We start from the raw sequence: 26166 nt of genomic DNA, 5'->3' as shown, positions 1-26166 counted from the left end.
AGATGTATCAGTTGTTCAAATATAAACATATTTAGCAGAATTCTGTCATTTCCTCGTATGTATATTCATTTGCGAATGACTCACTTCATACATCTTCATAAACCTGAGAAACTATCTGTTGAGTTCTTCACGGATGCAGGCGACGGTGCCGCCGGAGTGGAAAGCTGATAATGTATGCAGGGGGGGAGAGTAGCCCAAAGTCGTGGCCCTGGGATCATTTTAATCCATCTTTGGGTCCAAGAAGTGTCACAGAGGTTCACCTGAAATAAAATTATCTCTTTCTCTTAGCTTGTTTTGTACCACCTGATCCTCTAACTCTTTATTAAACATTATCTTTCCCATCTGCTCTCGTGGATGTTCAACATCTTGTGGACCAACTCCAGGCTGATCGGTTTTTATGGGCGACATGATCTCAGTTTTATGCACCTACTGAGGATGATCCCAAGGACAAAGAGGATGAACAATCCACTAACTATAATAAGCAACTACACATCTCGAGATAGCTACAGCATATATTTGGTTTCAAAAGAAAAGGCTGAATTAAAACATGTCCCAAAACGTCTAACCTCCAACATATAGAAATAGCATTTTCTGTTCTCCATGCTCTGGTGAGTGGTGCTACTGGAAATCACGTCTCAGTCTCACTCAATCAGACTTTCCAGCCCTTAAATCTCATTTTAAGATCTGACACTACAGCAAGAAAAAGATACTCTTGAAAGCCCTCTGTGATGATCTGTGGGCAAAGCGTGCAGAATGCACACAGGCGCGCGGGCACACGAGCAAGTACTCTTTTAAAGGGAAAAAATGCATTGTTATTGCTTGATATAGGAAACTTGTTTCTTCAGTAACTATAATTACATGTATCCTGTTGCTTAAATTTATAAAACCTCAGTCATGAAAATTTACTCAAATACACAGAGTTATCTGAGAAAGCCAAATTATACTCCTAGCCAGGGGTGATGACAGGCATTGGAAAATCATTGCTATTATTTATTTCAAAATTTAGTTCAGTACAAAGTAATCCACTACGACCTCATTTGCTCACAACATTGTAAAAGTTTTTGCTTACTTGATTTTGATAAGAATTCCCTCTAAAGACTCATCTCTCTTTGTACCCCTGTTTTATTGATGAGCTCAGTCTGTTTCTTGGGCTGACCTTTCAAACAAAGATACTTGCTTTTTCTGTTACTCCAAATCTTCATGATCCTGTAATAATAATGATTATGATGGCATCTGGTCACACTGTATATATTAATGACAAGACAGAGCTGGCCACATGTCTTCACAGCTTACTGATCTCATTGATGAGAGCTGTCAGGCTGCCTCCTTGCAACTTGCATTTCAAGGTAATTAAAAACTAGCTTTTTTAGCAGCTTGAACTTTGTTTTGCTGTGAATTGGAAATATCGCGTGTTGCAGAAATAGAGAATGTACCAGTCACCTGCTCGACTTTACGCAACGCAAGATGTGAAAAACAGGTACAGGAGTTAATCACGTACCCAGAGTGAGGGCTTTCAAGTGCTTGCATGTGTTTCTTTATTCGTTGTTTTGCCTAAGGAAAGAATGCTAAAGTGCGGAGCTGAGTGTCATCTTCAGATTGCAGTTGAGGACCTTACTTAACGGGTCAAAGCCAAGGTAAAGCCAAGGTGAAAATGGAGGCAGGCATGCATCAATGGGCACAGGCTGTCCAGGAGAGTGCACATGCTATAGCAGTGCTGGCCTCTGGGGACGGAAAAGGAGGTGTGGGGTGACAGGAAGAATGACTTTTCACTGGGTTCTCTCTTGTTCCCTTTGAACATTTTACCTGATGTTCAAATTACTTTAAAAACAAATCTAGCGCTAGCTAAATAGCGTTTGCCCCTCCCAGCGCCGTGACGAGCCCCATTGATCCCAAAGGTAGCACAAGCAAAATGGCCCAGTAACCACGGCTGCCTCCCAAAGGCCCAGCTCCTCACTTCCTTTCCTTTCAACCTCGGCCAGTGTCCTCAGACTCTCACCCTGGCAAAGCAAGTGTCCAAGAAGCCACCTGCTTTCCTGAGTACAAATGAAGGATAACAGTTGTGCTTTCCTACATGTACATTATAAAGCAACATCAGGCTGGAAGAAACCACGCAAATCTTCATCATTTGAGAACGTTGGGAATGAATTTTCCTAGCTTCTGCAATCGGTTGGGGAAGATGCCTGTGTGTGTTCTGGTTTGGAGGGAAGAGGAATATCTAGGCAGGGAAGAGGAGGGCTGGGATGACGAGCAGAAGATGGGACCCTGTGCTGGAGGATGGCCCCCAGGGCACGCAGCCGGGCCTGCCCGAGCAGACCTCTGTGCAGAATGCTGGGAAAATGGGGCCCTTGCTCCCAGTCCCTCCACATGCTGCTGGTGTCTGCGCAGGCCCTGAGCACAACAATATGCATGAAATGCTACCACTGGATGCCTTCAACGTGGTATACAGCAATTCCACCTAGCAGACCCCTGGGCTAGCGAGCATATTTCTGCAGGGTTCTTTCAAGGCTCTCCATGAGATTGCTCTAACCTTCCTTAGCTGCTTGACTTGACTTCTTTCTGCCCTTCAAAGTCTTCTTTTGATACTGCTTCAAACCCAGATCTTCTCCTTCTAGTCACACATGCATGCATTAGAACACAGTAAGACAAGGGCGCCTGGGTGGCTCAGTCGTTAAGCATCTGCCTTCGGCTCAGGTCATGATCCCAGGGTCCTGGGATCGAGTCCCACATCGGGCTTCCCGCTCCCACTCCCCCTGCTTGTGTTCCTGCTCTCGCTATGTCTCTGTTAAATAAATAAATAAAATCTTAAAAAAAAAAAAAAAGAACACAGTAAGACAAAAATTTGCCTGTTCAAGGATTAAATTTTTCACCTCTAGGCAGTTAGTAAGACCAAACTCATTAATCTCCTATTTGCTGTTTTCTGTTTGGCACCAACCAGTGAAAATGCTGATAAAAGGTTTGTGTTACAACTCTGTGGCTGCCTCGCATGCCCGTGTTATTCTGCAGAGAAGTTGGCATGGGCATACCAGCTCCTGTTGCTGAATATTCCATGTGAGGTCTACTCTAAGACATCTGCTCTTGTGTCCATATGGGAAATTATTACATTAAGATTAAGTATCATTGGCTTTTTTTTCCCCAAAATGGAAACATCTTTATTGCTTTTGCTGGTTGTAAAGTAATAAATACCTGCTTTACAAAATTCTAACACCAGAGAACAGGACAAAGTTGTAAATGAAAGTCCTCTTCATAATCTTCCCTGACTGGGATGTCTACTATTACCAGTTTGGTATATATTTTGAGAGGTATCTGTTATACACAATCATTAATGAATGTATACTGGACATGCTATGCCAGAATTCTGCTCCAAGGGACAAAATCTAATGCAAACTATCTTGAGCACAAAACATCTCACATAACTTAAAAACTCCAGCTAGTTTCAGGCAAACCTTGATCCAGGGACTAAAATGATATTACCAGGACTCACTTTCTATCTATCTCCTGCCTTTGCCGTTCTCCATGTTGGGATTATTCTTGGGGTCCAAATGGCATCCACCAGCTGCTCCAGGCTCACCTATCCTCAGGTTAAATTCTAGCAACAAAAAGCGGAGAATCTATTCCTACTATTTCTTACGCAAGTCTTAAGATCTGTATGGATCAACATGGCTCAAATGATCATCTCCAAACCAATCAATATACCCAGGAAAATGAAATACTCTGATTGACCAAGCTTGAGTCTCACATGAACCCCTGGAGCCAGTTGTGAAATCAACTCCTTCCTAGTCACATGTGTGACTAGGGTGGATGCTTCCAGAAAATCATACACTGTTGACAGAAGAGTGCTGTCAACAATGCTGATAAACAAAAGCAACAAATGTCCCCGAAACATTTGCTTCTTTCACCATCGGCATCAGGACAAGCTACATGATTTGTGGGGTTCAGTTCACAATGAACATGAGGAGATCTGTGTTCAAAAAGCAGTAAAAAAAAAAAAAGTGGCATTAATGGTACAAAAATATAAAGCTGTTTCTGTTCTTCTGCAGTCTTCCCATCAACTAATCATAGTGGGGGATTTTTTTGTTTTTTTTTTTTTTACTGTGCGATGATGTTCTAAGTAAAAAGAAATTAAAAATTCAAAGTATTAGCATGACCACTCATATTTTCTGTATCAGATTCACATGCAAATATAAAGCTTTTAACTCATGTATGGATTACCAGAATTATACAACTTGTATTTTGCAGCTCATACCTATACATGTATTTCATTCTTAGGCAGAACCATGGGAACTACTTCAGCTGTCTTCGTCTCTCTCCTTGATAGGCGCACCTTCAAGCACACTGTCTCCCGGCAGCTTACCGGTGAGTTAGGGAAGACTTAAAGGAAATGTAATTATGTGTTCCTCTCTTCTCCCTTTCCTTCTATGCTATCATTTTCAGCACAAGAGGTGGTCAAATACACAGATGTAAGACAAGTATGAAAGCATATGATAGGGTTTCTCGGTCGTTCACGTGTCTTAAAATGCCATCACATCTTTCTGCATTCAAAGCAAGTTTGGGTTTGCATGGAACACGTGGCCTCTTGGAGCTGTCAGGGCCCCACCTGCTCAGCAGGAGATGGAATTCCCTTACCTTGTACTCGCTTGAGTCTCGCTAAACTCCCACACTGGTGGGTTAACTGGAATTCTGTGCTCAGGGGCATTGAGAATGCTGTGTGCCAATGGGATGGGAAAGAAGGCCAGGCACATTTACTGCATTTATCTTTTCTGCTCGTGCACAGGCTCCATTGTCTTATCAAATTTCACTTACAAAACACAAATTCAAAAATAAAATTCTTAAGAATGCCAAGACAGGCAGTGCCTGGGTGGCTCAGTCAGTTAAGCATCTGCCTTCGGTTCAGGTCATGATCCCAAAGTCCTGGGATTGAGTCCTGCACTGGGCTCCCTGCTCAGCGGGGAGTCTGCTTCTCCCTCTGTGCTCTCCCTCTCTCTCTCTCAAATAAATAAAATCTTAAAAAAAAAAAAATTGCCAAGACAGCAACAGCCACGTATTAAACCAAGTTCAGGACCTTCTGAAAGCCAGACATGTACAACTACATGGGTCACAGGCCCAGGAAGCTGGCTTTGGGTCTCAATAAACAGAATGAGACTATTTAAATGACCAAAAGTGATTGAAAATCTCTGCAAAAAGCCTGAGATGTGGCTAAGCAAAGCTGCTGCTCAGAAAGAAGGGGAGTGGGACGCCTGGGTGGCTCAGTTGTTAAATGTCTGCCTTCGGCTCAGATCATGATCCCAGGGTCCTGGGATCGAGCCCCATATCGGGCTCCCTGCTCAGTGGGGAGCCTGCTTCTCCTTCTCCCATTTCCCCTGCTTGTGTTCCTCTCTCGCTGTGTCTCTCTCTATCAAATAAATAAATAAAATCTTAAAAAAAAAAAAAAAGATTTAGAGAGAGAGAGAATTGCCTGCAACCTGAAATATAAATTTAAAAAAGAAAGAAAGAAAGGGAGTTTCCATAGAGAGCAGTGGTAACAGCTTTGGGAAAAAAAAAAAAATAGAAACCATTTCAAATATCTGCCCTGCAATTTATGACTACTCAATCAAACCCATTACACATGTAAAATTCATTCATTTTTAATGATTACGTAGTATCCTATTGTACGATTGCACCATAATTTATTTTAACAGTCCCATATTAACATTTAGGTTCTCTCCAATTTTTCAATAAGACTTTTATGAATATTCTTGAAAATTCATCTGATTATTTCCTGAAGATAAATTTCAGCAGAATTGCTGAGTCAAACAAGACGCATGTTTTAAATGTTTTATATACATTACCAGACTGTCTGTCAGAATGGTAAACCAGTTTATAACAGTAGCAGTGTATAAGAAAGCCTGTTTCCTCATACTCAACACAGGATATTACCATTTGTTTTCATCTTTGCCAATCTGAATGATGAAAAATGGCATCATTGTACTTTTTTGAATCAGGGCTGAGGATAAGTATCTTTTTAGACTATTGTTAAATTTTATTTTTAACATTTCTGAACATTCAAATTCCCCCGGGAGCCCCACCCCCCCGCCCTTCCCCCTCCCGGTCTCACATTCAGTGAGAGATGAAGGAAAAGGCATGAACTGAAGCAGTATGTTACGATTTCCTACCAAAATGAGGGATAATAATAACAGCCACCGGGGGGCCTCGGTGACTCAGTCAGTTCAGCGTCTAACTCTTGGTTTCAGCTCAGGTCATGATGTCAGAGTCTCAAGATCAAGACTTGGGCTCAGCAGGGAGTCTGCTTGGAATTCTCTCGCTCCCTCTCCCTCTGCCCTTCCCCCTGTTCTCTCTTTCTCTCTCTCAAATAAATAAATAAATCTTTTTAAAATAATAATAACAATAGCCACCATTTGTTAAGTGCTTACTACACCTCACGCACGTTATACACATCATCTCTTCAAATTCTCACAATCTCATTGAATCCTAGAAATTAAGACTATGGTTTCCCCCCATTTCACGGAAGAGTAAAAAGAGGTTTGGAAAGTTTAAGTAACAGTTAAGTGGCAAAACAAGGTCTCTGTTGGAACATGGGTCTATCTGAAACGAAAGACCTTAACCCCCCAACCAAAACCCTGCTCTACAACTAGATGTTCCTAAACTCCATCTAATGTTTCTCATTTTCATATTAATATGGCAGCTGTTTTGCTTTCGGTTGAATTAGAGCATAAAATAATCCTTAACCGCAGAATGGCATCGTCTAATACCTAGCAATCCCTGAGGATGTTAACCAAAAGGAAGAATGTTACCTAAACTCTGTCTGGCCAGAAGCTGAAAGGCAACTAGGGAAGCTGAGTGTGCATCATTCATCTTGAAGCCTCGTAAAAGAAGGGAAATTGTATTTGCAAGTCCAATTTCTGAATGTTTGAGGAAGCCTTGCAGGAATGCTGCACTGAGGAGTTAAAATGAGGATGCTGAGAGGGAATGTAGATAATATAGTGTGGGGGGCTCTCCACTGCAGGGTATGTAAATACTTTATACACTAATTCAATTACATTTTCAGATTATGCAGGAAGACTGATTTAAGCAACAGCCTGCCCTGCTGTCCCATCACCCATGCATACATGCAGGAGAACAGAGTTAAGAGAGCTGGGTCGACCTTAACTCTGGATTTCTTGACTTTTATGGGCTTAAGTTGGAACTTTAATGTTTTATTAATGTCGAGTTTTTGGAGTTGGTATTCAAAATGTTTCAAGCAGAGATAAGATGGGTCTCAAAGACCTGGAATCTGTTCACATTGGCAGGTAGTAAAAAAAAAAAAATCCACTATTTTATACAAATTATCAAACACTCGATGAAATCAGTGGGATTATTTTTGTGTAAATTATTAACCCTGCATAAAGTGAAAATATTTAACATGCCATTGTAAATGCATAAACAGTGTATATAATTATGAGTTTTGAAAGTCCTGTTCTAATGTACAACTAAATATATTCTTAAATTGATCAACTTCAGAGAAAGGGCAAAGAAAAACCGTAAATAAAGAGATTTTCCCAAAGCACAAAAGAATGAGCAAACCCTTGCAAGTGCCTCAAAGAGTCAAAAAATTCTCATAGTATTTATATCTTGTATTGATTTATGTAAGAAGTCCCCTCTAAAACCTGCCTGGTTCTATGTGTGATTTTCTAGGAGGAAATTCAAAGATGACCCAAGGTTGCAATTTGTGGTAATAAAAACTTTTCTATCAGACTGGTTCTCTCCTTTTTCGAAAGGTTTGGCCTTTGGAAAAAAGCGAGATTTATGTAATATATTTTTGAGGGAGAAAGGAAGAGCTGTATTGAGGGTTAATTTGGGGGCTTTTTTTGCATCTGAATAAATAAATATATTTGATGGTCTATATTTTCCTTGAAAATGTTATTTAATGACAGAGTACCCTTTTGAGAGACCAAGGATCAATGTGCTATAAACATTTTAATCAGATTGCTATCATTAATGAGCGTTAGCACTCCTCCCCAGTGTTACTCCTATGGTTGCTTTACCTCTGTCCCAATTCATTCGCAAATACTCACAGGTTTTATTGGGGAGATTTTTATTTTTCTGGAAACGGGAGATTTTGAGTTACATGTTTTCATATTCATAAATGTCTTGACTATGAAGAATAAAGTGAAAAGAGATTTAAACTAGGCAAAAACACCGCTTATAAAACAGTCACTCAGGAATAATCATCTCAACTAAAGCAACTGTTTGTGCAAAGACAAAAGGGGCCAAATTCTGTCCTTGGATGTGCACACACAGCTCCTATTAGCTTTTGAAAACAGCTACGTGAGTGTAGCCAAGGACAGTATTTAGCCCAATTTGGTCTAATTTATCCAGACCACTGCAGCCATGAAAGATAAAGACAGATTATAAGACATTTTGCATGTCAGTACAGTAGCGAGCTCAAGGTTTTTCCAGTCCCCAGGGTTTCCTTCATCAGGCCAAATGTCAGTGATCACATCTGAGAAGTTTGAAAAGTACAAAGATCAAATTCACTTGCAATGCTGCTTGCCAGAGTCGGCAGCCGTATCTCAGGGAATGCCATTCTTTCTGTGTTGGGGACCGAAGTCTAGTGAAGTAAATTAACCAAAAAGAAACAGACATAGTCATATGCAAATGAAATTAAATGTTAAGATAAAAATAAAAGGACATTGATTTTAAACAGTTTTTTTTTAACAACCAATCAAGAGATATTGAATTAATAAGTTTTAGACAGTCTTAATGCCCTGGTTTACAAGATATATTCCCAGGAGAGTGTTTTTTTATAGTTTGCTAAATTAAATTTCCCTCAGAAATGCTTATACCGATATACATGGCGGTCTACAATGGCTATTTACTCCACAATGAGGCCGTAAGTCACAGGACTGGCTTTGTTTAAGCCAACGTTCGGGAGGTTGGTCAAAGAAGTGTCGATTTCCCTGCCAAAGTGCCGCCTCCATGCAGCAGACATACCTTGACTATCAGATGGCCCGTCCTCATTCTACAATATTACACAATGATCCAACACTGGGACTACCAGCCCCCTCTTTACTCTTTCACTGACATTTTATACGGGAAAAAAAGTAGTTTGACCATCTATTTTATACATCCGTGTTGAACTCACACTGCCAAATGCACTCTGTTTATTGCAGCTAATGGGTACCCAGACACGTTTGCTTTCCTGTGAGGGCACTCATTTGACACCTCTTGATTCTTGGGCACCTTTACATTGCTTTCTGTCTGGGAGCCTGATCCAGGGCCTTTTACATGAGTAAAATCCCCAATGACATCAACAGAATGTTGGACATGAGTCCAAGATGTAGCAGTAAGACCATCTCAGAACTTTCCAGGGCACAGCAAGTACAGATTAAGGAGACAACACCTGGCATTTTCTTACCTCTGTGGTTTAGGAACAATGTTCTGCAGATTTTTGCGGATTTCTCAATCTGTGCTTCGAAGCTAATAATATATGTATCAGGCGTTTCAAGCTTTTGGGGGGAGAGTTTGAGAAGTATAGAGAAATGCGATTCTATACAAAAGCAATAATAACAGCAATGATAGCTTCCGTTTATGAAGCACAGACCATGGGCCAAATAATGTACTAGGTATTTGACACATGATTTCTTATGTGTAACAATTCTAGGAAATGGGTTTTATTATTTTAGTTGTAAATATCTTTTTTTTTAAATTAAGGGTTCAAAAGGCGTAAGAAACTTGCCCAAGTTCATACAGCAAATGACTCAAGGCAGAAGTGGCAGGGTGTTCTTCTTGCATGAAAACTGGACTCCATAGGACACCTGGGTGGCTCAGTCGGTTGAGTGTCTGTCTTCGGCTCAGGTCATGATCCCAGGGTCCTGGGATCGAGCCCCACATCGGGCTCCTTGCTCAGCGGGGAGCCTGCTTCTCCCTCTGCCTGCTGCTCCCCCCTGCCTCCCTCTCTCTCTCTCTCTGACAAATAAATAAAATCTTTGGGGGAAAAAAAAAAAGAAAGAAAACTGGACCAGGTTTGTGCTTATCAGATCCGGAGGTAATATGGACTCAGGGTTAAATCCTCATGGAGAAGCATGCCATGCTTTACTTCTATGTCTGCCCTTTCCTACAGTCATCAGAAAGATTCCTGGTTTCACAAATATAAATTTTCTGCTGCCTTTTCTCAGTATCTTCATGGCTACAATGTTTTCTGCTCCCGATAACAGTAGGTGTTGTGGATTCCTTTGTTCTTGCTTTTGTTTTTCTAAAAAAATGGAGAAGAAGAAGAAATGGAGAAACACTCACTACATGTTTATATCCACAAATAAGGTTGAATTGAATTGGTAATAAATGGCCTCTCAAGCATTGTTTTCATTTGCTAGTGCTGCACCTAATGACTGACAATTTCCTCATCTTTATTCTCAAACAAGCTCAATGGCATTGGCGTTCCTTGCTCTGTATCAAAGAAAGACAAAGTCAGGAATTTGCTTTCTTTGACCGTCAAACTGATTTTTCAAGATTGGTAATTTGTATTCACACCTTGATATTGTTTGGGAGCTCATCAGGGGCCTCAGTTACACCAAACCGGGTGATAACACAGAAGCAAAGAACTATTAACTGTCCGTTGTGTCACCAGCTACGTTCCCAATATGCCATACAACAAACTGGATCTTTGCCAGCTGAATACTTAGTCATCCCTGAAACTCTCTCCTGAGGCTGTTGTTTGTGATTTCTCCCTCTCTTTATGCCAAACCTTTTGAAAAATAAAAAGTCACTAGTGTTTAATCAGAATAATTTCCCAACCCTAACTACCTCTGTCGGCCTATCTCCTCGATGAGTCAAACTGGTAAAGGCTAACTCTTTTTTGGAATCCCTACTTGAGATCTCCAGAATCCGAGGCTGCTTTTCAAGAAGAAAGGAAGATTGGTGTGGGAAGCTCTCTAAGCACATTGATCCATATGAGAAGAAATGACCACACCCTATCTCTCCTTTTTTTTGCCATTTTACTCCTCGGTTCACCAAAGTACAGGGCAACAAGAAGAAGTTCTGAGAAGACAGGAATCTGGCATGCCTTGTATACCACTCTATTCCCGGTGCATAGAATAGTGCCTGAGAACCTGGTAGATGCTCATTAAATATTCTGAATAAATGAAAGTCATATCTGAATACAAGGGTTGTCAGGGAATTTCGATTACCCAAAAAGTCATGATTCTTCATCCCTCAGGAAGACAAAATCATGCAAGGGCGCCTGGGTGGCTCAGTCGGTTGAGCGTCTGCCTTCGGCTCAGGTCATGATCCCAGGGTCCTGGGATCCAGCCCCGTGTCAGGCTCCCTGCTCAGCTGGGAGCCTGCTTCTCCCTCTCCCTCTGCTCGTGTGCATGCTTCTCTCTCTCTCTCTCTCTCTCTCTATTCCTCTGTCTCTCAAATAAATAAAATCTTAGAAAAAGAGAAAACAAAATCATGCAATTGGTATAACTACAGCAAACTCACACTGTCTGCCTCCCCTCCCCTTCCCCATAGCTAAAAATCTTCTCTAAATGTTTCAGGTCACAAAATCAGATTTTCTTCATGATTAGGACATTCCTATCCAGGCATCTTGGCTACCGAAGATCTGATCCTTCCCCCTTTTAACACAGTAGTTTCAGATAGAAGTGTGAAAAGATTAAACAAGTAGATCTAAAATTTCAGTAGATAACAAATTATGGGACACTTATCCAGAAAAAAACATGCCAAACACTACCGATTAGTTTACATATGAAATTATAGCAGCTTCTACTTATAATTTTTTCCAATTTAAAATAAGAATGCAATAGACAGAATTTCTAAAATGACCATCCAAAGAAGCCCCACTTTTAGTCCCTGGACTGTGAATATAATGAAACACCATAGCCATGAATATGTTACAGTACATGGCGAAGGGGACTCTGCAGATGTAATTCAGGTTACTAAGCAGATGTACTTAAAATAGGGAGATTATCCTGGATCATCCAGGCGGGCCCAGTATAATCAGAAGAGTCCTAAGAAGCTGAGATCAGGGTAAGAAGGGTAAGTCAGAGAAATTGAAAGCCTGAAAAGGACTTAACTAGGTAGGAAAAGAACCTAAGGGTCCATCAACAGGTAGATAGGTAAAGAAAATGTGGTGCAAATATACAGTGGATTATTAAAAAAAAGACAGAAATCTTTTCATTTGTGACAACATGGATGAACCTGGAGGGCATTATTATGCTATGTGAAATAAGCCAGACAGAGGAAGACAAGTACTGCATGGTATCACTCATACGTGGAATCTTAAAAAAAATAATTAAATAAATAAATAAAGGCTAACTCCTAGAAACCTAGAGTAAGAAAAGTACTTGTCGGGGGCTGGAGGCGGGGCCAGTAATGGGGCAAATAAATAAATAGGGAGATAAATAAATAAATTTTTAAATAAATTTAAATAATTTATTTAAAATTTTTTAAATAAATTTTTAAATAATTTTTTTAAATAAGAAAATAGGGAGAAGCTGGTGAAAGGCTCTAAACTCTCAGAAAATGAAAAGGTCTGAGGATCTAAAGTATAACATGGTGACTATAGCCGATAACACTGTATTGTATAACTGAAATTTGCTAAGAGAATAGAACTTAAATGCTCACACCAAAAAAAAAAAAGCGATGTGATGGATGTGTTCATTAACTCAATGGGAAGAATCCCTTCACAACATACATATATTTATTTATATATAATGTATACAAATATAAAAGTATATAGACATAAAATATACAAAAATATAAAACATATTAAAAATAAAAATATAGAGATTAAAAATATATTGAAATATATTCAAAATATTTAAAAATATATCAACATATATTTATATGTATATAAAATCATCATATTGTAAATACCTTACCATTTTATTTGTCAACTATTCCTCAATAAAGCTGGGGAGAAAAAAAAAAAAAAGAAGGACCTGATTCACCATTGCTGGCATTGCTGGTTTGAAGATGGAAGGGCCATATGAAAAGGGAAGGAGGTGGCCTTCAGCAGCCATAGTAGCCCCTGGCAGACAGCCAGCAAAGAACCCAGGACCTTAGTCCTACAACTGCAAGGAACTGAAGTTGGCCATCAATCCAAAGAACTTGGAAGTGAATTCTTTCCAGAGAGTCCACATAGAAGCCTGGCTCAGCTGACATCTTGATTTCAGTTTTGTAATACCCTGAGCGTAAAACCCAGTCAAGCCTACCTGGACTTCTAATGTACAGAGATAATAAATGTGTGCGGTTTTATGTCTCTGTGTTTGTGGCAATTTTTACATCAGCAATAGAAAGCAAGTAAAAGGACGATATTATTAAAAATTCACATTATTAAAAATAAACATTTTTAAAGAGTTTCAATGGAAGAGAAAGTTTGATTTGCAACTTTTGAAACTTAAAATAGATGAAGCAGTCTGTTGATTGTATAATGTGTGGGAGGGTGACAGGGGTAGGATGATAATCCGGCAGAGGTGTACGTTAAAATTAACAGTGAACATTACCCAGAGAAGTGGAGTCACTTGGTCAAACGGCATTTGTTTTTTACCTTCTAGCCACAAGGCATCATGCTGTGGAATGGGGATTGAGATTAATCAGAGTCCTAGTCAAAGATCCGGTAAGTAATAGAAAAATAAAATTAAAAGTGAGAAATGCTATAGTTTCCATAGGTAAAAACACCATGGTGAGATAGCAAGGAACTGAAGACGATTACAAAGGATAATTTAATCAACTGCCAAGCCCTTTTCATTATTTCTCCTTAATACAGTTAAAATCCATCACATCTTTCTTCTTTTGCTGTCCACGTGACTGCTTACCTGTATCAGGCCAGGAGAATCTGGGCTAGATTTCCACCACAGCCTGTTACCCTGCCTCCTGTCATCCCTCCTCTACTGCTTAACTCATTATCTACTCAGCAGCCAGAGTGATCCTTCTAAAATGTGACTCAGATCATGTCACTCTTCCATGTACTATTTTACAATAGGCTCTCATTGTCTTTGCATAATTTCCAAACTCTTTAAAATGGCTCACATGGAATTCTATGATCTGACCCCTGCCCTGTCCAGCTCTATTTCTTACAGCACACTAACCAAACTTTCCATTCCAATCATGCCAATCGTATTGAAGTTATCTGAACATTCATGTTTTCTCTCCTTTGGACCTTGACACTCTTATCCTGGCCCCACCCTACCTAGGTAGCTCCTAGTCATGCCTCAAACCTCAGTTCAGAAATAAGTGAAGTCCTCTTTGGCCCTTCAGGCCCAGGAATGAGTTACTCTTCCCATGCAGACTTTATTTCCTGATTTGTACTTGCCTATTTACCTGTCTTTCTTCTCCTCTACATTATAATATCTTTGGGAGCAGAGACCATGTATTACTCCCCTTTGTATCTCAAAAATCAGAATAGTAGGCCTTCCGTAAAGGTATGTATACTGATTGGTGTTCTGGAAGCCAATGGAAGAAGCGTCCAGAAGTCAAGAGAGTCAACAGTGTTAAAAGCTGAGAAAATGTTGGGGCGCCTCACTGGCTCAGTCAGAAGAACAAGCAACTTTTGATCTTAGGTTCATGAATTCAAGCTCCATATTGGGTGTAGAGAGTAAGAAAGAAAGAAAAGAAAAGAAAAGAAAAGAAAGAAAGAAAGAAAGAAAGGAAGGAAGGAAGGAAGGAAGGAAGGAAGGAAGGAAGGAAGGAAGGAAGGAAGAAAGGAAGAAAGGAAGAAAGGAAGAAAGAAAGAAAGAAAGAAAGAAAGAAAGAAAGAAAGAAAGAAAGAAAGAAAGAAAGAAAGAAAGAAAGAGAAAGAAAGAAAGAAGAGAAAGAAAAAGGAAGGAAGGAAGGAAGAAGGAAGGAAGGAAGGAGGGAGGGAGGGAGGAAGGAGGAAGGAAGGAAGGAAAGAAAGAAAGAAAGAAAGAAAGAAAGAAAGAAAGAAAGAAAGAAAGAAAGAAAGAAAGAAAGAAAGAAAGAAAGAAAAAAGCTGAGAAAATGTTGAAAATTGGAAATAGGGCATTGGATCTAGCAATAGGGAAGCCATCAGTAATCTTAGCAAGACCAGGTCGATCAATGGGATGAGAACAGAGTAGGAGCTGAGGAAGTAGAAACAGTTTTCAAAGTGCTTCAGAGTTCAGGAGAATGTCTGAGACCCCCTTTTTTGGTAGAAAAAGCCAAACTTTAGCCCACCAGGTATGACTAGGATCCAGGATAAATGAGAAGGTACATGGAAGCTACAACCAGGGAAACATACAAGACTAAAAATTGAGGACCCAGAAACAGCTCCCTAAAGTGGGGCTAAAAACAAGGAAATAGAGAACAGGGATGATAAGCTAGGAGAGGAGAATGAGTGGGCAAGAGCTCCCAGGTGATTACCTGAGATCGATGTGGTCTTTCTTCCTCAGCCCCAATGACCAGTGAATGGGGAGGGGTGTTGCAGGTGGAAAAGAGAGTTGGCTGGACACCTAGGGTCAAGTGTGGCTAAGACAAGAAGGGAGGTGGGGGGAGGTTAAGGTAGCAGTAGATGTGATCATGTCTGTAGGCTGAAGAGAGGGAGCCAGGGGAGAGGGCAAGAAGGAGCCTGACATGGAGAGGCAAGGCCAGAGGAGATGGAAGCCAATGCACCCCAAAGGCTAACATTGGAATGAAGGTAAAACCCTCTTCCTTCAAGACTGAGGGAGAGACAGGTTAAAATCTGCGTGCTTCTGCAGGTGAGTCTGCAGGTAGAAGAAGTAAAGAAATTCCAAGGATACTGCTCAGAAACCACTATATTCTCTGTAAATTATGAAGCAAGGGTAAAGGCTGAGAATGAGAAGAATGGCACAAGTTGAAAGGTTGGGAGCAGCTGCCTCATGAGGAATGTGAGGAAGCCAACCAGGGAGAAGTAAAAGGATTGCCAAGTTGCACTGAGAGCCCAGCTGAAGTCAGATAATTAAAGAATAATGATATTTTTCTGAATTTTAATTTCCATACACATACAGAAAGTATTATCCTGCTTGTGTATGTTCCCACTTCCACAAGAGAAAGAAACAGTCTGAAAGAAAGAAAGCCTGATTGAATTCTTTTTTTATTCATTTCTGTATTAAAATAGTTTTACAGGTATCTGTGGTTGATTTCCAAATATTGGAAAACTAAGCATTATTGTAAATCACAACCGTATGTATTTTCTGCTTGTGTGTGTACTTCTACCTTTTCACATTTGGTTAAAAAAAAAAAAATTACAGGTAGGGGGGAAAAACATCAGCCAACAGGGTTTTGTGGATCACACAGCCCCATGCAATTATGGCACCATTGTTAATTTTCAAATTGTCATAATCCATTTGAGAATTTAAGACAATTCAAAAAACAATTATGACTGAATGAAAAGTGAATTGGGCAATCAACTGAGATGAAATTCAGCCCAGAGAAACAAAACGTTGAGGAAAAAAACCTAGAATAAGGGAAGAATGAAAGGCATATGGAAGTGACTGTGTAGGGATAGTCTTTAAAGACCAAGGTTACTTGACAAGAAGGTGGTAGGGGTTTGTTTGACACTGAATGAGATTTAGTTCTTTTGCTAAGTGCAGCAGATCTGGCTTTTTCATGTTTAAGTTGCATAATAAATATGTTGAAGCCTACCCAGATGCACGTGGATAGAGCTATATGTTGTTTACCTAAGACTCTTGTGCGGCAACAACTAAACAAAGCCAGTCCCCACAGACATTCTGGAGCAGTTTGCAGCAAATCAGAATTTCAATTTCTTATTCTGATTCTACGGAGGGATTAATTTGGGATGCATGTAAATGAATTATTTTACCCTAAATCAGCAAGTTCAAATCATCACATCTTGTATCTTTTGTTTTTGAATTTGAAATAAATGTAGGTAGCAGGATCACCTTCATCAACAAACAACTTGAAAACACCCTGGAAATACCGTCTGGATGACTACACGAATGTGTCCTGGATGAAACTTTTTTTAAGTGTTGATCTCTGCGATCTTACATTCCACCCAAGCAAATAGGCCCATGTAGAAGAGTCAAATATTATTGCATTATGGCTCTTGTCATTTTCAATTCTTGCTAAACCTTTTTTCCCCACCAAGCTATTTCCTACTATTCCAATCTTTAGTCTATGCCTTTTTTAAAGGCATTAGCCAAGATTCATCTCCAGTCTGATGCTTTACTTGGCAAATCACATCCCATCACGATCTTTCTCATGGTTTGAATTCCTTCTGAACTCATTCGTTCATTCGTTCACTCATTCATGCTTCATTGTGCATTTACCATATGAGACCCCAATAGAATTAGGTTCAGTGTTCTCCGTGCAATCAAAGTGCATATATTCTATGCTTCCTTGGGGCTCTGGACCTATGCTAGGCACCATAAAGTTTATAGAAAGAAGAATATGTAATTATCTATTTCTTTCAAAAATATTTAAAGCAACTGGCTGTTTAAAACAAATTTACAGTACAATAACATAGTCCACAAAATAAAAGAAAAAAAATCAAGTAATAAAGAGACAAAGAAAATTATATTAAAACTTTCCCCTGAGTTACCAGCAGTTAAAAAAGGGAAATTAAGTGGATCATAAAGCTCTCATTCTCTAATAAAAGAAATGCTACTACTAAAAATAAGATTCTGAGTTGAGCAAGGATGACAAAAACATAGTGGTATTGGTTCTAATGACACGACCTCAGAATCCCGCTTTACACAGCATTCCAGTGAGCAACTACTAATTCCGCAGAGCCACCACTCAAAATGAATTCTTCTCACCATCTCTTATATAAATGAAGTTCTTTTCCCTCAAGAAATGTGCCGTTTAAAAAATAATAGTACAGCATGGATACCGGTAAAAACTGAAGAACATTTTAGAGCTAAACTGTGTGGTGCTAATTGATTCAGTCTTCTACTTCTTTGTACCCCCAATAGCACTGAATGTAGTCCTTGCCCGGAATGAGGGTATAAAAACCTTCGCCTGATGGACTTATTAATGCAGTAGGAATTCAGAGAAGGAAGACCCTGGTAGTGAGAAATCTGCCCTGAAAAGCAAGAACTGAAGCCAAGCCCTGAAAGATGAGTGTTTGTTGAACGAGCAAACAAAGATTTTGAGTCAGTTAACCTTTTGAATAGATTTTCTTTAAAATCATAAGTAAACTTATTGAATCTCTACTCTTGCTTAGTGACTTTTCCACTGAAGGTGCATTTTCCAATAATCCTGTGTTCATCTCATACTGACCCCTGTATTCTCCTCCTTTCAGACTTTAATACCTCAAGAATCCATGGTTAAAAATTCAGTTTAGGGGCGCCTGGGTGGCTCAGTTGGTTAAGCGACTGCCTTCGGCTCAGGTCATGATCCTGGAGTCCCGGGATCGAGTCCCACATCGGGCTCCCGGCTCAGCAGGGAGTCTGCTTCTCTCTCTGACCCTCCCCCCTCTCATGCTCTCTATCTCATTCTCTCTCTCAAATAAATAAATAAAATCTTTAAAAAAAAAAAATTCAGTTTATAGCCTTTATTAACCACCAACTCAAGAAGCTAAATGGGCACTTTGTTAATGTCCTCAACTTTATCTTCCTGAGATCCAAACAGGTTTTATGTTTCCTAAGGAAGGTTCCTTGTAAGGTTAAGAGTTCAAGGAGCAGGGTGCCTGGGTGACTCAGTTGGTTAAGCATCCGACTCTTGATTTCCTACTCAGGTTTTGATCTCAGGGTCTTGATCTCAAGGTCATGAGTTCAAGCCTCACACTGGGTTCCATGCTGGGTGTGGGGCCTACTTAAAAAAAAAAAAGAAGTTCAAGGAGCAAAAAGACCATTTTAATTACATCAGTAACCCACTCAACAGCACCTATTAGATTTGTCTGCAAAATCATCCTTTCTGTTTTCACAAAAAAAATGAACTCATTCTCATTTCCTCCTGTTGCTGGTAGTTAGAAGTTGCAATATGCAAAAGCCTATATGCCATGGACCCCCTCAAATCAGTAAGTACTCAAAAGTGTGTGCAAAATATGAATAAAATATTGATTTCATTAAAAATGTTAAGGACTACTTAATTCAAAAACATTTTATATGTTTGCATATTTATTTCTGAATTTGCATATTTGTTTGCATATAACTTGTAAAGATGAATGTTAATTATACTTTAAAATCATTTATAAATTGTAACTAAGAATGTTGTATGAATTTTTAAAACTGCCAAATTCTCAAGTACCACTAATTATAAAGTGTCATGTAAAGTACACTGGAGCAGACCTCATATTGAAAAAATATTGAGATCTTGACAAATGGAAAAGCAGAATTATTAACCGTGCTGCTGATTAAATGATACCTGAGGCAAGTGAAACGTAAGTGACACTCTGTGCTTTTCCAAAGCATCCACTTACCTTCACTGAATTATGATGAGAAACTCAGGCTCCGAACCAGACAAATATTTTACCTGATGCCTCCACATCATCCCATATTTAAATGTGAGCTTCTGAGAGCTGTTCCACAGCCCCGCTGCACGTCTTCTAAAAATGACAAAGAAAGTAAGTAAATAAGAGTCACGATAGGGTGCCTGGGTGGCTCAGTTGGTTGGGCAGCTGCCTTCGGCTCAGGTCATGATCCTGGAGTCCCGGGATCGAGTCCCACATCGGGCTCCCTGCTCAGCAGGGAGTCTGCTTCTCCCTCTGACCCTCCCCCCCTCATGCTCTCTCTATCTCATTCTCTCTCTCAATAAATAAAATCTTAAAAAAAAAAAAGAGTCACGATAAGCAGTAAGTCTACTTTGTCAGTACCCTGTGTCAAATGAGGTGAGCTGAGAAGATCTGACTGTGCACTAATTGGATTTGTAAAATGTTTCAGAGTCATTTAAAAAACATTTACACAGGTCAGCTCTGAATGGGTTTCCAAAAAGAACCATAGAGAAGAATGAAACATCCAAGTAATTACACTGGACATGTAGATCTCACACTCTCTCTATTAAATTGGGCATGTAATTGGACTTCTTAAAAGTACAGGAGGTCTTGTACAATTTTCTACATTTTTGATAAAATGTTTAATTATCCTAAGCACAGATATGCCATAGATAGGAGTTACTGCTCATGCATTGTTTTTTCCTAAATTAGCAACTACTGTAAGTAGATTTCTTTTGAAAAAGTTTTCAAGAGTTGCAGTAGATTGAAAACTGACTGACTCAGTTTCAGCTTTTTTCGACATTTTCCTCATCTACAGTCTTGCCAACAGAAGAAGACATTGTTACCAGTTTGGCCTCTTCCTCCACCACCATGCCCCTGTCTCTATAGTTTAAGGTTGATTTGTAAATGACTTACTACAGGAAATAATTATGCTAAATTATTCCATGTTGTTATATTATCAGTGTCCTATCTGAATCCATACTAACATAATTAGAGAGAAAGTCGACACTGAAATAACAAGTAGCTCTTAAAGTTTCATGCATGTTAAGTAGCATTTACTGCGCTGGCAGAACAGAACCTAGATCTCGAAAATAATTTGATATTAAAAGACAAAAGTAAACAAATTAGATTGTAAGTTTGTTTTTTTCCCCTGGGTATTAATCAGCTCTAGTAAGCCTTGTATTGTACTCTTCAAATCTATGTTAATCAGAATTTAGGTTTTGAAAGGCAAAAGGAAAAAAATTGTCTCCCTCTGGTGGGGAATATAACAAGTTTTTCTTTCTCTGCTTTTTTTTTTTTTTTTGGTAATTTTTTTTTCCCTGCAGTCAAGGTCAAATAAGTTTCATGATGCTCCAAAACAGCACTCTTGAAAAACAAGATTTTATCATCTTTTGAACATGGCCAACACTCAGAAAATCCAGATTCAAAAATGATCTTTACTTCCTTCACTTTTTTTTCTGAAGAGAATAAAAGGATAAAAGAAGGAAAATATAAAACCAGCAGCACAAAGCAGAAAGGCTTTGTATTTACATGAAATCCTCAGCTTCTAATTGGATCGGATTGCAAAAGTTCACTTTAGAATTCGTAGTTTTGAAATAATGCTGCTGAATAAGTAGTTTCAGAAAAGGAAAATCCTAGAAGGCTCCCTTCTCCTTCCACCAGATTATCTAAAGAGTTCACTGGCCTTTTTTCTTTCTCTGTGATCCTGAAACACTTTCCCATTACATCACCTGTGATTTTGTTCATCTTAGTCTCTTCAGTAAGACTGTGGGCCCCTCAGGATAGAGTCTCTGCCTTATATATCTCCAGGTCACCAGTGTTCAGCGTGGTATTTCACACGAAGTAAAACTTAGGTTGTATCAGGCAGTGTCCAAAGCCTCAGACATAAACCATGGGCAAGGTCCACTTGGTCCCTACCTTCATGAAACTACAATCTAATGAAAAATAATGGATTAATGAAACGTACATTTTACTATAGAAACCATACATTAAATAGTAGCTACCAGCCACAGAAGCCTACGCAATTTATATTGTCATCGAAATGAATTAAAATTCCCCTTTACATAGATTCATGCCTAAAAGTTCTAGGGGGTTATTCTCATTATAATGTGTAGAAAGAATTTTGAGCTAGAAGTTTGATGCCTGGACCTATTCATTCAACAAACATTTATCAAGTACCTACCATGTGTCAGGCACTGTGCCAAGCCATGGAAACACATTCTGGTCGGGAAAGCCAGATTATAAGTAAGTAAAAAACAAACAAACAAAATTTAAAAAAAAAAAAAAAAAACACAAACAAAAAACCCAAGTTGAAGATAGTTTGCCATTTGTGCTATGAGGGAAGAAAATAAGGCAACAGAGGAGCGGTATAGTAATCCGGGTTCAAGCAGGAAATCGATTTTATACTCAATGGAGTAACTGAGTTTAATAAAAGTACTTTTTAAATGGTGTGGGTAGGGGTGCCTGGGTGTCTCATTCGATTAAGTGTCTGATTCCTGATTTCGACTCAGGTCATGATCTTAGGGTCATGGGATCAAGCCCCGCGTCAGGCTCCATGCTCAACACTGAGTCTGCATGTCCCTCTCCCTCTCTCAAGTAAATAAATAAAGCCTTTAAAAATTTTTTTTTAAATAAACAAATAGTGTGGGCAGTACGAGGGTAAGTCAGCAAGGAACAGTGAAGTATCTTGGGACTAATAAAAAGTGGGGAGCCAGTCCTCCCCCTAGGCCTGGATGGACAAAGGAAAGGAGCAGTGACCAGAACCCAAGAGAAAGCTATACCTCTCCTATTGGGTCTCCCACTAGGAACTGTGGCTTTTAGTTAGTGAAGACAGCCACCAATGGCTTACAGTCATATTGCCAGACCACCATGCTAATAAATGCACTGACCTCAATTTCCTCCTCGCTGCCAACACCCTGCCAAGTATCCCATTGGCCATACCCAGCCAGAAGCCAGAGGGCAATGGAACCTACTGATATTGACTTTAAAGGTCATCTCACTGGGACAGGTGGAAATCAGTGCTAGAGGGGCAAATGGAAAACACGTCTATCGAGAGTCATTGGGTCAACCAATGTTGGAAGAGGTGACATTGGAGTTAAACCCTGGATACATTGGGGGGGGTTGTTTTGTTTTTTTTAATGGAGACCACTGCCAAGTAGAGGTTTTGAGGCAAGAAAAATCTTAGTGGTCTAACTCTAGAACTAATTGGATATGTGATCTTGTACCAGTCACTTCATATTTGGGGCCATATCAGTAAAATGGACAGGCTGGACTATGATGATCTCTAAACTTCCTTTCCACTTGAACAATTTGGGGGTCTCTGAATTTCCTGATTCCACTTCCTCTTATTATCTCTCCCATGATGCTTCAATGGCATGAGCATAAATTCAATGTTTATAAATTAGGACCTACTCGGATTTTCTAAGAGTTGACAGTCCCAGGGTGAGGGAAAAGAGAAATATCAGAACTGCCTATACTGGTCTTACTCATAGAGTTTGGAGTATAATCTCTGGCCCATGTATGAGAGTCCATTAGGAGGTTACAACCAAAGCTGACATCTCTTCATGGAAAATGCTTTAATTAAATCCTGAGTACATGTTTTACTCCCTTTGAAGAATTGAATAAAGAGTTTTTCCATTTTTAGTCAAAAGTCTTTATAAATCATATTTTATTTTTTTAAGATATTTAATTATTTATTTATTTGACAGAAAGAGAGTATGTGAGTGGGGTGGGGGGGCAGGGGGTGCAGCAGAGAGAAAGAAAGAGGGACAAGCAGACTCTGCACTGAGCATGGAGCCTGATGCGGGGTTTGATCTCATGACCATGAGATCATGACCTGAGCTGAAATCAAGAGTCGGATGCTTAACCGACTGAGCCACGCAGGTGCCCCATAAATCATATTTCAAGTTAGTAAAAGAAAATTCAAATGACATGGGTCTTTTTCTTATAACTCAGGTTTTATTGTGACAGTCACAAGTGAAGTGCACTATATGAAATTATTATTCCCATCTCAACTGAGTCCTTGGATGGGAACAAGTTCATACACTGGTATGTGGGCTGACCCATTAATTTTCACAGGTATCACAAGTATCACATGACTGCATCCCATTAATTAGCACAGTATTTATGTACCAACTGACTGAGAACTGGCAGACTTTTTTTTTAATTTTTTCAGGGAACCTATAGCTGGAGTTCTATGTAACATGTCAGAATCCAGTGGTTGAAAGGTAGACATTTGTCAGCTCAAACTTTATGCATTCATTCACTTATTCATTCAGTCAGGTTTGACTTACTAACTGCCAGGCACCAGCGTTTGTTTACGTGTTTAATGGTAAGAAGAGCCAGTACCGGTCTTCACGGAGCTAATTCATCTAACGGGAACTGCCACCACCAGGTGTCACTAACTCCACCCCTCACCACTCACAGCATCGGTGAGTACAAGAACATCTTTCTAATACTGAAAGCTTCATGTTCACTCATATTTATTCAAAAATAGGTATATTTTATATCTTAATTGAAAAAATAGGGGCACCTTGGTGGCTCAGTTGGTTAAGCCTCTGACTCTTGATTTCAGCTCAGATCATGACCTCAGGGTGGTGAGATGGAGCCCTGCGTCAGGCTCCACACGCAGCATGGAGTCTACTTAAGATTTTGTCCCTCTCCTTCTGCCCCTCCCCCGCAAACCTGCACTCTCTTTCCAAAAAATTTTAAAAAAATAAAATAAAAAACTGAAAAAATATGTTTTGATGCAAGTTATTAGTAATTTTTTCAATAAAGTTGTATTTAGTCATCATAATAGTTTCTACATACATTTGAAAGGAAGTACAGCATCCGTTTGGGAGACATACTAGTTTGCTCATCCAGAATACATCACATGCACGTGGAATTGTGGTCCTCCTGCCACAGAGCTTAACCCTTCCCCCAGAAATCTACAGACTTCAGGAGCAAAGATTCTCTGCTGAGGCCTGTGATGAACTGATCACAGCCAGACTGTGATCTCCACAGTGATCTCCTGCTGTGTGTTGCCCTAAAACTAATACCAGATGCACACAGTGTTACTCTGTATGTCAGTCTCTAGCAAAGCTACTTTCTTGCCCCGACATCTCACAGACAGTTTGTGATGAAAACAGTTTCAGATGTTTTTGTTATAGCCTCTTGCTTGTCCCACCACCTTCTGACTCAGACACAACTGGATGGGGACACAAGGAAGGCTGGAATCATAAAGGAAACCCATCCTCCTACTATAAAGGTGATATGTTTGGGACAAAGCATGTGTTTCTGATTCTCTGTTTTCCCCAAACTTATCCCTGACACCCAAAGAGAATTCTCCATCCCTCAGTTAAGTGGACTACTAACAGGTCCACCTTGCTAATATGGCAGACATGCCCAGAGTCATCCAAATCCCAAAGGAAAACACAGCTTGACCTGCCATCAAGATACTCCACTGTGCTAGACAGTGGGGAACAAGTACCAAATACATATATGACCAATGTGCTAGCAGAAAAAGAGAGAAGGTAGTACTAATTGTCATGGGGGAAGAGTTCCCAGAAAGTGAATGTGATTTGGATCTGAAAGAGGGTATCTTCAACCCTCAGTGGAGAGAGAAGGAAGGTCATCCAGGGTGGGGGAAGATGAAAAAGGACCTAGAAGAAAGCATGTGGCCTAGGAACTTGGGTTTTTTAGTATGCAACAATTACTGGCTCAAGCAGGTTGTAAAGTCAGTGTTGACCATTGCTTGTAGAAAGAGAGGGCATGCCATTTGGGGAAAACATCATCCCCAAAAAAACAGATGGAAGAAGAAAAGAGAAAAAAATGCATGATGAGGACAGAACCTCAGGTGGAAGTGATCTCCTCATTCAAACCCTCTGGTATGTTTCATTCTGCTCAGATGATACTTATCACAGGCTACCTTGCCATTTGTCATTTATGTTCTTGTCTCTTCTCCTCTGTTGGATTGTAATTAAATTCACACAGGAGCAGCAATGGGACAGAGCAGAAATAGCAAAGGATTTGTAGTGGAACAGTTATGTTCAAATCCCAGCACTTCAGACAAGTTTCTCAGCCTCTCTTAGCCTGTGTTCTTCATAAAATATGGATGGCAATGCTTACATCTAAGGGCTGTGTTAAAAATGAAATGAACTAAGTAATAAGGCACGTGAAGGTCTCACATACCTTAGACAAATAAGAAATATGTTTCTTCCCCACTTCTATGTTATGTCCTTAATGCTTACCTTCATGTCCTTCACATAGTCGGTGCTCAGTATGGGCAGAGTACAAAGCAGTTGTACTGATTTCCAGATCACCCCAGATTATATTGCTTTGAATAATTTTGTTTGGTTTACAGTCTACATAAAATTTATTCCAAGAATCATTTATTAATCACCTTCAATGTCTGGCACTACTAGGGCCTAGGACCGTAACTGCATGTTCATCATGAGCCCTGTTCTCAAGGAGTTCAAGATTAGTGAGTTGTTCCTTTGATGACTCATCCCTATAGAAGGACTTTTAAGGAAATAAGCCAATGGTACACTAAATGAAGCCATTAAACCTGAGTAATCCAAGGACATATTTTTAGAGCCAGGTAACTCCTTCATGAGAATGTTTTGTTAACATTATGAGGGTTTTAGACAAAAATAATACCACAATTAAAAATCAGGATTCTTAACAGAAGAAAACTCTGAGGAGAAAAGGTTTTATTCTATGTTCACCAAATCATGTTTGATCTTATTAGTGAATCGGTCCTTTAGGTAGGATATTGATGAACAGATTTAAAACTGGTTCAAGGGCATAACAAAATTCTTGTTTACATACTTCCGTATAACTTCAGCAGCTAAGAAATGGCA

At 39.6% G+C, this 26166-nt stretch overlaps 2 long non-coding RNA genes across 3 annotated transcripts in view; both read right to left on the bottom strand.

The window, feature by feature from the left end:
• The window catches only part of LOC118019182, a 69061-nt gene that overhangs the window by 19931 nt on the left and 22964 nt on the right, over positions 1 to 26166 (bottom strand). For both annotated transcript variants that reach the window (XR_004681609.1, XR_004681610.1), the window contains exon 2: positions 19313 to 19438. This is a non-coding gene — a long non-coding RNA (uncharacterized LOC118019182). The remainder of the gene's footprint in view (positions 1 to 19312; positions 19439 to 26166) is intronic.
• LOC118019185 lies at positions 9683 to 14620 on the bottom strand. The gene is made up of 2 exons (XR_004681612.1): positions 13523 to 14620; positions 9683 to 10228 (listed from the first exon to the last, which is right to left on the bottom strand). It is a non-coding gene; the product is annotated as an uncharacterized LOC118019185 (long non-coding RNA).

The sequence above is a fragment of the Mirounga leonina genome, unplaced genomic scaffold (assembly GCF_011800145.1).
Source record: "Mirounga leonina isolate KUSES-001 unplaced genomic scaffold, KU_Mleo_1.0 Mir_173, whole genome shotgun sequence".
In the NCBI taxonomy this organism is placed as follows: Eukaryota; Metazoa; Chordata; class Mammalia; order Carnivora; family Phocidae; genus Mirounga; species Mirounga leonina.
The sequence above is the reverse complement of the archived record's forward strand: the minus strand, read 5'-3'. Positions and strand labels throughout refer to the sequence as shown.